The sequence below is a fragment of the Vollenhovia emeryi genome, unplaced genomic scaffold, assembly GCF_000949405.1.
Source record: "Vollenhovia emeryi isolate VEMERY1.0 unplaced genomic scaffold, V.emery_V1.0 DF939162.1, whole genome shotgun sequence".
Classification (NCBI taxonomy): Eukaryota; Metazoa; Arthropoda; class Insecta; order Hymenoptera; family Formicidae; genus Vollenhovia; species Vollenhovia emeryi.
In genome coordinates this window covers 505,249-514,123 of record NW_011967204.1, presented here as the reverse complement: position 1 = coordinate 514,123, position 8,875 = coordinate 505,249, and the positions used below count along the sequence as shown (strand labels likewise).

At 41.7% G+C, this 8,875-nt stretch overlaps 1 long non-coding RNA gene across 2 annotated transcripts in view; it reads right to left on the bottom strand.

Annotated features, from left to right (window-relative positions):
• Positions 1 to 1,263, bottom strand: part of LOC105564565 — a 19,077-nt gene extending 17,814 nt beyond the window's left edge. For both annotated transcript variants that reach the window (XR_001009133.1, XR_001009132.1), the window contains exon 1: positions 1,169 to 1,263. This is a non-coding gene — a long non-coding RNA (uncharacterized LOC105564565). The remainder of the gene's footprint in view (positions 1 to 1,168) is intronic.
• Positions 1,264 to 8,875: the final 7,612 nt, after the last annotated feature.

The following is an 8,875-nucleotide window of genomic DNA, read 5'->3' as shown; positions in this document are numbered from 1 at the left end:
ATGTATTAAGTAATATATTACGTCATGGAATAACTTGTCAAGAAATAGACATTAGACTCGGTCTTCGAAATGTTTCACATCTTTGCAGCCTGTTAAAGAAAGTCACTTGTGTGCTTTCGTCCTGTTGGATTAAAGAATTAAGGAAATAATATACGGCAGTGCTCCTAAATCTTCCTCTAACTTTTTACTATTGAATTTTGCGCATCGCGACGAAAATTGAATCGACCCGAATTCTCTGGCGATAATTATAATCTGACAAAGTAAATTAGTGTCTGGTCGTCGATATTGCACTTTTCAATTTGATTCCACCGCTCCGGGATATTAACGTTAATGGGTAATACAGGATTAAAAAGTGGGATTCAATTTAAACGTTTTTGGCGAGTCTTTTGTACTTCTAGAAGCTTTTTTTATTCCATTTGATACAACAAATGGTATTGTAATATGGGCTCAGCTTAATGGAAACAATTAAGTATCGAGAGAGACGTAAAGAAAAGTTTTCAGACAAGTATATTTATGAAAATAGTCAACGAGCGACAATTGTTCAACGAACAACTAGAACTAAAAGGAAGACACACGGATTACTGTAAAATGGGATTGTGCTACTACTAAGAAGTAATCTTGCGTTACACATAATAAAAGCGGATTTTGGAATTGTGTAGTGCCGGCAAAATTGGCCAGGAAGAAACGGAACTTTTGCGATTATCTCAAGACCCTTATTTTGTCGAATGTTAAATATTATATTAAAATGTCTATAGACGTATGATATAAGTATATATCTATATTGTATATTTATATTCTTTTTGAACACTTTTCCAATTGTATATGGTTAAATCTTTACGAATACATGAGTTATTCGTGACATGTTTTTCCTATAATGCAAGAATGTTCTTATTAGCAATCCATCTAGCAAGATTGAAATTTAAATATGTCTGAACAGTAAAATTGTTTCCGCAGTGTGTGTGTGTGTGTGTGTGTGTGTGTGTGTGTGAGAGAGCCGCGGGAAAGAACTTTCTTTTCGAGAAAGGTATGATACTCGAGGAAATATCTCGTCAATAAACAACTGTGATTTCACCAACATCGAGACCGAAGCTCAAAGATTACATGTAGACGCTACATTATTCATGAAGCCCTTTTTTCCCTATGCCCTCCAAGATTATCTTACCGTTACCTGTTTAATGGTACCGGCAGTGTAGTCCAAGTTTAAATATTTCGTAACGGCGGGATTTCTTCCTGACGACTCGCGGCGACCCGGGAAGATAAGACAACATTGTGAAATCGCCGCGAGGAGGAATAATACCCGGGACACCTGAAGTACCTGTTAATAATGCGCATTTCAATCTTCTACCCCGCCGCGAAGATAGAAAAAGTCAAAGCGTACGAAAAGATAAGTGCGTGAGGCATAACATTACTTCTGGCTGCCGTCCCGCTTCTATTCCGCTTTTAAATTAAAACTGAGCTCCGCGTATTAAAATTCTCGGCATGCGCAAACGGGAATTTCAATATTTCGCGTCCAATTTGCAAGTCGCGCGCGAACGGACTTTCTATATTCAGAAGACGTTTTCGCATATACGGGGGGAGGGCGCGCACGAATGTAGATAAGAACGATACCGTTTGCGTGATACGGCGCGTTAGAGACACCAGAAATCCAGACGTGCGTTCCCGAGGACGGCAAAATAACATCGTCCGCAAACGCTCCGAACGCCATTTAACCCATCAGCCGGCTGTGTTTCCGCTGCGTTTTGCGCGATCGCGCGACTCATGGGATACGTTCCGGGCCCGCGTTGCGTTTATGACGTTATATCCGACGTTAATCTTTCGTTTCGCGAGGGGGATTCTAAAACAGAAAGAACACACGTACGACGAGCCATAACACCGTAGCCGTTCGTTCTCCGCGGTCTCTTTTTTTCATGAAACTAATTTTCAGTTTTTCCGACCCCGTAAATTTCCCAGACCCGCGCTGCGCTCTTCGCTCGTTATTTCCCCATAGACTCGCGAGCTCGCGTTTCCGCCGTGGGCGAAATACTTTTAGATCGATAACTCATTTTTATCATTTAAAACGCTTCTTCGTCCGTACACCGCCGCCCGGACCCGGTGGGACCTGGACCGAGGGACACGATCTCGACAAATATAATTCGAATGCGAGTCGCTGATGGCGTCGAGAGCGATTGCCGCGGGTGAGCGAGTGACGGCGGCCGTGACGGACAGTTCCTTGTTACTTCCCGTTTCCCGCGACAACCTTTACCCCACGTCCACATTATACTTGCTCAAGCAAACCCGACTGTAAATCAACCGACGCATTTGCGCGGTCATTACGCGACGGAGCTTGTAAATAATTTCATCTTATCGTTGCCGGCGCTCCGTCGGCCGGAATCGCGCGGAGGGGGCGAGTTAATGGTCGACTACCGTCATTCCCCTTGGACTTTTCGCTAATTCGCACGGTACGGAAGTTTAACGAGATTACATAGCGCCGACGTCCGCCTCGAATTTAATTCGAATCAATTCACCACCATTATTTTCCTTCTACACCGTTTCACCTTTTTTCCTTCCGGCCATTTAGCGGGCGATGATTTAACTGCGCCACGTAAAAGAAGTACGTTTTTACAGTTCCGAGGGCGAAAGGGGAAAAGCTTTTATTTATTTAATATTGCGTCTGTGAAATGTTCGATACGGTGATAAATAATTGCCTCATTTCTCTAACAGCCAGTTAAATCAATTGTCTCGTTTTCTTCGCATTTATCTGCAATTCGAAAATCACTTGGAAAAGGTCGAAATACTTCAGTGCTTTAGCCGATATTTACAATCTCTTTGAATCTAGATATAGTCGCTTTTATCCTGTGGCTTTTACTAAAACTATTCCAGAGGATTTGAAAAACGTTTAATTATCTTACAATGAGTTAAATATGTCAAAGCTTCCTGATCTATTAATTACGAATGATTTTAAATAAACTTTTAACGAAAATTAGCTCGATTTATGCGAACCTGATTTCTAATGTGGGGTCGTTCTATGTAATAGCGCGCGCGCGCTTGTTTATAGTTACTTGAGGACTATCGATAGATGCCCGCAGGAAATAAGTAACGGGAAGACATCATGGTAAAAATGGCGCGAAACAATGTTCCACGGTGAAGAGATTAATATCGCATTTCCCCGCGGACCTTTCTCGCATTTTTGTCGACAAGGTATATACTAACTCTTGAATTTCAGTTACATCTTGCTTCACAAATAGCCGGAGAATTCTCGCTTGGTTTCCCCGCACGGTTTTCTCCGCACGTTTAGATCTTTGATCCAACCTCTCTCGAATTCTGCACGGCGCCGCCATTACCGCAGGAGTTCGCGAAGTAGACCGGCGAAGTGGCGCACAGCCGCGCGCGCGTTGCAGGACCCGATCGAAAATGGAAAGGAAGCTGCAATGAAACACATCTCTGACTGGCTGGTGGCCCAAAACCACCGGGCTGAATGGCGGCGAGAGTAACGGCGGCTTTCAGGCCCGGAGTGGCTGTCGCTCGTAACGTTCGCTTAGTCTCTCCTTCGCATCCCGGATCTTCCTCACGTGAGGGCGACTCGCTCATTATTCGTCGGTGTTTTATAAATCCGCTGCCGCGCCGTCTCTGTCCCATCCGATTTGTTACAATTTATCGCGGATGATGCCTTAACGCGTCCCTTCAGCGATCTCGCATGAAGACCCTAAATCTCACCCTACAGCAAAAGGGATATGAATGCACGGCGAGAGTTTTTACGAACAAGAAGGGTGGACGTGTTTACTGAGCAGGGATGCGCATAAGTCTTTGGAGAAGAGTAAAAATGCTATCTAATTCTATATTCTGTTTCGATCAAGTAATTGGCAAAGTAACACTACTTTAAATGATTGAATTCTTCGAAATTGTCTGTTTACATTTTGAACAGAGATTTTCTTCTTGTTACGTCTACCTCTTTCATATTTTATATTAATTAATGGCTACATTGTTACACAATTATACGTTTGGAATAATACATGTTTGACGAGGAAACTTCAACAAACCTGTAAGACAAAAATTTCTAAACATTTGTGATTTACAAAAATATATTTATGAATACTTCCAAAAGTTTTCAAAAACATTTTGTAACTGTATAGTTTTAAATCATTTCTAAATAATTACAAAAAGTAATAATAAGTAATAAGTTTAATCTCCGGAAATAAACATATATTTATAAAGATTAATCTTACTGTAATTAAATATATAATATTTCTATAAAAACCATAAATTTGCCACAAGTAAATTTATTTTCTGAGCAGGAATTAAATGAAATTTTTTAAACAAGTAATTAGAAAAATTAGATATATTTTACAGAAAGGTATACTCTGTCATTATAGCCAAACTTCTTTCTAACCAATAAATATCGAAGAAAATATCACAAGTAACATTTGTTTCTGAATATTTTGACTTTTTCCTGTCAGTGCATATATACTACAATGACTTGTGCAACATGAAATAATATATCGTTTTTTGTTACAATTTTGATTGCCGTAGCTTCCGCAGTAGCTCCAATTGCACATAAACGACCCGTAAAAAGTCAGATTTTGTATGTATTTCAAACGAAATAATTTTGGTGCTCTTCGATTTCAAAGTGCTTTTTATTTATGCAATTTATTCTTAATTGACGTACATTTGTAGTTAAATCTTATTTTGTTAAAAAACGAACCGCTTACGCTCGCGTAACGCACTCCTTTGTACCAAACTATATCCAGTCTTAAAGAATGTGTTTCAAGATTGAAACGGCCACAGCTGTATAACATCTAAAACCCTTGCGCATGCATGAAGTCTCTTAAAACAGATGGCTTTATGCTACGTCCATCCCGGAGTCGCCTCATATCGCGTCGAAGCAGAGAAAAGTCGCAGCAGCGCGGCCTGGTTTACCGGGGAAAATAACCCGCGCCAAATTGAAAGCCAATATCTTGGGGGGGAGTAGCTCGGACCTGCAGGATACGAGACGTAATAATCCGCGAGCGTGCCATTAGTCGTTCGAGGTGAGAACAGATGAGGAATCAATCATAGTCCAAGTCACACACGCGCGTTAGGTGATAAATTCTTCCGTCCCGGAAACTGAGCTGCCATGACTCGACCTGTAATTCTCCCAGCCGGCGAAGACACGAATATTAAATCTCGTCACCTGTCGCTGCCCCCTCCGCCTCTTGTCTCCCCGTCTTTCCACTAGTTCGGCGAGCGTTCTCTGACTTAGTCCGCGTAACGTGACAACATTCATTTCTTCACCCGCGACCGACGACAGATACATAGAGCGGGAATTGCCTGATCTTACGTCGTCCTGCGTCGCTTATGACCTGCCGCTACGCTTACTCAGAATGTCACGCGAAGACGGCAAAAAGTATGCAAAACCGTGACGTTGCTTTGTTCGCCCTTTCCATCATCCCCGAATAAACAGGCGTGGCGCTACAAAGGAGGGACAAACAAGAAAGAAAGCGGCGGAAACGCTTACCTCGTATTAGAAGACAAATTGTGCTCGGCTCTCTGTAACTCGCGAGCTTTTTCTCGGACACGCATTATCATCTTTATATCATTATTAAAGCGTTCTTTGACGTATTTTATTTAGAATCAAGTTTTTCACGAGCTGTGTTTTGTTAAGACGAAAAAAGGAGGAGGATGTGATTTAATCTCGACTGCATAATGTTTGAATAATTCGTTCGAATTTTGAACTCGACTAATTTTCTCCAAATATCGAATCAACAGCTTCTCAGAATAGTTAATAATAGACCGTACACTTTTATCTTGTGAACGTGCCGACTAGTTTAATTTATAATCTGTTAGTAATTGTTTAATGATACTTTTGGCTAGGGTCACTCGGCGAGGCTCTTGGCAATGCAATTGCTCGATCCATCAATATCTATACAGACACCATACTGGCATGTCACGATCGGGTTCTGTTTTCTTCGTTATAGGAGCCCAGCTCCAATCTAGGGCCGAGCCACTTTCTTTCGTTACCCCGGAAGACGAATCGGATCGAATTCCGGGATGTTGGGAGAAGTGAACCGTGACTGATAAAACGTATGGCGAGATACGAGCGCCGTATATCGCTCCCTGGACCTCTCTTTCTCCCAGCGGCGCTCCTCCTGTGCACGTTCGATACCCCCGGCATTCTTATCTTTTATTAACATGATGCGACAACGATGTGCGCGCTGCGCAGTATTACGGGAAATCCGATTCTTTAGAGTGAAGTAGCTATCGCGGTGTCGTCGCTATTGAGGGTCACTCGCGCGGAATATACGAACGCGGCGATACAAGCCGTTGTAGCCGACTCTGTCTTAAGTAGTCCTGTCTTTTATAAACGGGGAATGCAATAACGTGCCACAATAACCGTAATAAACCGTCACTGAGTTCTTTGTCGAGCCCTTATTGCGCGCTAGAATTTTACACGGATAGTTTCAAGCTACATCCTTGGCGTCGGGACACAGAGATTATCGATTAGATGTAGATATTTCCGAAATGGACGCCAATTTTTCTCATAAATCAACTAGAATTACATAAGCAATTAAACTGTAGCAAATTTTGTGAGTAGCAGCGAACAGTTATTGCTCTAAGATGTAACAAACACAAAATAGCTACATTATTACCGATGGAACAAAATAGCTGTTACACTAAATAGATTTTTATCAATAAAAATTGTTATTATATAATATATAATAACTTGAGGTCTTATCCGGCTTCGCTTGGGCCTCCTTTCTCTCGAATCACTTGTTTTAAAAATATTATTCTTGTTCAGTATTTTTTTAATTTCTCTTTCTAGTCTATATTCTATATATTTTAAATCCTATTTGAATTAATTTTTTTAGCTTCTCTCGGGTAATATACTGTCAATATTCTTCGAGAAAACATATTGAAATACTCTGAGAAAGTCGGAATAGACCTCCCACTTCTCTAGGTTTAGCCTCTTGCAGTTTTCCCCATAGAGTTCTTTCAAAAGTATGGACGTTTCCCGCGAAGAATCCTCTACGCGGGAACAACAGAGTTCGCGTTCTTTTGCGACGAAGCATCCAGGCCTAAAGCTGCCTCGAAAAAGTTCCCTAAATTTGTCGTTTTAAGAAAGTCAACGCCTAGCAAACGTTCGTCGACCATTTCGGCTACATACATCGGGACTTTCGCGAGACATTTTCCTAATCGGGCTTCGACCAAGACTTTGAAATCTACCAGAGCTCTCTCTCTCCCGTAGGGTATCTAAGATTAACACCTTGCGCTCAAGCTCTAAGGGCCTCCCCTTTAGAACAAAATCTTTATTTACGATAGAGAGACGTCAGAGCCCGTGTTTACCCTGAAAGCACGACGCTTTCCATCAAGTTTTCCAAAATAGCAAAACCTACTGGAACAACGATTAACTCTATTTACGAGAAGGGTTTTGGAACACTCCTCTTCCAGGGGATTTCTCGCGTAAGTTGACCCCTCCCCCCCACCTTCAAAGAGATCAACTAGGCTTTGTTTTCCTTATTCACGGGACATTTCGATTAAAAGCGTCCTACCTTACAACAGGTTTAACACTCCCGTTGTCCTCTGTTTCTCCCTTTTGGGTCCGTCCCTTTAGGGAGCCTATTCGCTTCTTTCGCCTTAGTATCACCTTCGCTCGCGGGGATCTCGCGCTTCAGAGTCGAAAAGGTGTAGAGTGTCAATGTTGAGGAGTACCTTTTGATTGGCTTGTGTTAAAGAATGACACAAAAATGTATTTGCAATACAAAGACAGTAATAAGCTATTTAGTGCTGATACTCATGTTTGAACGAAGGACGTTCGACGAATGATCGAATCCAGAGTAATTATTAAAGACAATTTTCGAGAATTATTGATTTGTTTATTTTTCAAAGACTTTTCTCATTTTTCGTCTTTTCATATCCTCTCGCATCACTTTGCTTGCTTGTTTATAACTAAAACTTTCACCAGTTAATATAGGATTGAGAACTTCTCTACACAGTAAAACTGGCGAAATTCCGTGCTTGATTCGCCTCCACCTCGTTTGTCAAAGAAATTTTCCATCTTTTCGTTAAAATTATCCCCCTGGCTAATTCTTACGGCCTTCGTCCTCTCAATGGCCGTTCTCAAAGAAATTACCCCTTCCAATCAAAGGGTCCTCTTAACAAATTCCGCCGGAAGCGCCGAAATAAATTAAGCGCAAGCGACTTTATCGCGAATCGAATAAGGGCATTCGGGATAGACGAGACGCGCGAGCCTTTCCAGATCTGAACCGAGCTAAGCGTAGTCTTCCCTTAAGTTTTCTACTAGTAAATTGGGAATAATGATTGCGAGAAAGATGTCCCTCTCCAAGACGCAGTTCTAATTTCGAACTAAGCTCGTCAGAACTTAACTCCTCAATGTTTTGCACACTTTCTAGAACCGCCCAAGCCTTTCCTCGCAGACACGAAGCCAAACTTACAGTTTTTGTCTCCATTTTCCTTCTTATTATTTAAGAAGAGACAGGCAATCAATTAACCTTCGATTAGCAATTGATCAAATTTGTCACACTGGCCCATAGAAAACAAATTCCGTTTCGAAATTTCAAAGAAGGCCTCGAATAAATACCCCTTTATACAGGGTGTTATGTAATACCCGCATCAACGCTTATTGTGGGATAGAGTGGACTAGACTAAGTCGAAAAGTCCTATACCACTTTGCAGATTTTGCAATAGTTAACGAGTTATTAATTATTAAAAATCGCTGTCTCAGGCCGGCCCACTGCCCAATTCAAACGTGCGGCGAGATCGATCGATCATTACAACTCTCTGCGCGCCTAGTAACGATCGATCGATCTCGCTGCACGTTTGAATTGGGCAGTGGGCCGGCCTAAGACAGCGATTTTTAATAATTAATAACTCGTTAATTATTGCAAAACCTGCAAAGTGGTAC